The following is a 2,956-nucleotide window of genomic DNA, read 5'->3' on the forward strand; positions in this document are numbered from 1 at the left end:
TAACTAAAGTCTTAAAACCTTCTATTAACTGCAATGCTTTTTAATGAGGTGCTATCATGTATATTGGTCCCAGGATGGCTGCCAACACTTCTTGGATGAAGTGCTGACAGCCAATCAGATCTCAGGATGAGATGTGTGGTTAGGCTCCGCCCACATATATATATGATTTTACTTTTGATTTTCTCAGGAACTACTGAACAGACTGACACCAGACCTGCAAAAGGCACATCCCTGACCTGAGGACTACCTCTCTGCCAAGTTTCAAGTAATTCTGTTCAGCCGTTCGGGCTGTACCTTGGACTAAAGGTCCCTATGGAAAATTGCATGGGGAAAACACGTTTTGGGACCCCCATTTTTTCTCAGCCCCCGCTTGACGAATCCCCCCGAGACTTTCAGGGTAGGAGCGGAGCGGAGCGCCCCACCTATTTTGAAAATTTCGCGAGGATTCGTCAACCGGCGCCAAAGTTATTCCAAATAGAATGTTGCAGATTTCCTATGGAAACACGGTCCTAACTATAACTATCTACTGGCGACCGCCAGTAGATAATATATCACTTAAAAAACCATAGGTTTCACACATGTTATAGTTAGGTGGACATTTCACTCGTAAAAAACCAATGAAATTCCCCCGTTATAGTTAGTTCAGATAACTATAACTCGCGCGCCCGCAATCCACTGCTCATGACGTCACATATTTCATCACTCATGACATGGTCAGTGGCATCACTCATGACATCACTGATGACATCATCCTTGTGATAGAGTGGCGGTCGCGCGAGTTATAGTTATCTAAACTAACTATAACGGGGGAATTTCATTGGTTTTTTACGAGTGAAATGTCCACCTAACTATAACATGTGTGAAACCTATGGTTTTTTAAGTGAATTTGCAAGGTTTTTTAAATGCTAATTCCTAACTATAACGTATGTGAAACCTATGGTTTTTTAAGTGAATTTGTACGTTTTTTTAAATGCTAAGTTATGTATATATTATTATATAGATATCGCGCACCCCGCGATTTAAAAAAAAGAAGAAAAAAAATGTTTTTTTCACCCTTCGGGGTCCTTCAGGGACCCCCTGACAAAGGCTAGGGGGTCAGGAACTCTCTACCCTGCCCCCTTTTCACGTTCGCCACCTCTCTTTTTCACTGTCGCACCCAATACAAACAAAATGGCGGCCGACACTTCCTGATTTCGACCGATTCGAACGGTGACTGACATGTAACCACCAATCAGAATTACGCTCGCGCACGTTTTCGTGCCCGCACCGTGCGCGCCTATAGATATTTATGTACTTTTAACTGCAATTTTCTCAGGAACTACTGAACAGATTGACTCCATATATGCAAAAGGCACATGCCTGACCTGAGGACTACCTCTCTGCCAAATTTCACGTAATTCTGTTCAGCCGTTCGGGCTGTACCTTCGACTAAAGGTCCTATGGGAAAATGCATGGGGAAAACGTGTTTTGGGACCCCCCTTTTTTCTCGGCCCCCGCTTGACGAATCACCCCAAGACTTTCAGGGTAGGAGCTGAGCAGTGCGCCCCATTAGTTTTGAAAATTTCGCGAGGATTCGTCAACCGGCGCCAAAGTTATTCAAAATAGAATTTTGAGATTTCCTATGGAAACTCGGTCCTAACTATAACTATCTACTGGCGACTTTTTATGCAGCAGATTCGTTGCATATGTTTTTTCTTGTCCTGCCCTCCAGCCACTTTTTCTGGATATTGAACGATTTTTGTTACAATCTTTGGGAATACCTATTTCTGTTACAGCTTCTCTGGTTTTGTTTGGAATAGAATTCAGCACAGATGTGGGCAGGCAAGCGTCATTTTACAGAGGCTTTAAGTTTATTTGTATGTCAGTTTTGAGGTTATGTATAACATCTCAGTGGCTGGACCCTGAGCCCCCGTCTTTTATAAGTTGGAGGGCCAAACTTATTTCTATATATAATACGGAATCTGCATTATATAAATTGAAAGGTATTGCAAAAAAAAAATTGGGGGTGTCAATATGGGAGCCGATCAGAACCTGGGTACAGTAATGATATCTAGTAATGTATTATTGCTTTTTTTTTTTTTTTTGTTGAGAAACTATAGATGTGTATATTCTGATTTTCCTCTGTTTTCTATTTTTTGTTATACATAGTGGTCTGTCAATAATTTAGTGTGTCCTTGCTGAATCGATAAAAAACTCAATAAAAAAAAAAAAAAGGAAATCTGAAAATTCTATTTTGAATAACTTGGCGCCGATTGACGAATCCTCGCGAATTTTTCAAAATAGGTGGGGCGCTCCGCTCCGCTCCGCTCCTACCCTGAAAGTCTCGGGGGGATTCGTCAAGCGGGGGCTGAGAAAAAAGGGGGGTCCCAAAAAGCATTTTTCCCATGCAATTTTCCATAGGGACCTTTAGTCCAAGGTACAGCCCGAACGGATGAACAGAATTACTTGAAATTTGGCAGAGAGGTAGTCCTCAGGTCAGGGATGTGCCTTTTGGATATCTGGAGTCAATCTGTTCAGTAGTTCCTGAGAAAATTGCAGTTAAAAGTACATATATATCTATAAGCGCGCACCGTACGCGCAATTCTGATTGGTTGTTAGATGTCAGTAAACATTCGAATCGGTCGAAATCAGGAAGTGTCGGCCGCCATTTTGTCTCTCGCAGTCTGAGGCAGTGAAAAACAAAGGTGGAAACGTGAAAAGGGGGCAGGATGGACAGTTCCTGACCCCCTAGCCTTTGTCAGGGGGTCACTGAAGGACCCCCAAGGGTAAAAAAAAACAATATTGTTTTTTTCGAAAATTCGCGGAGTGCGCGCACCGTACGCACACGGCACGCACAACGCTTCGTGGGCGCTTGGTGCGCTAGAAGTGCACCAAGCGCCCACAGAGCGCGCACTGTGAAAAACCTGAAAAAAATATATATAAATAAATACATAACTTAGCATTTAAAAAACCGTAC

Source organism: Triturus cristatus, chromosome 3_1 (assembly GCF_964204655.1).
Source record: "Triturus cristatus chromosome 3_1, aTriCri1.1, whole genome shotgun sequence".
NCBI classification, from domain to species: Eukaryota; Metazoa; Chordata; class Amphibia; order Caudata; family Salamandridae; genus Triturus; species Triturus cristatus.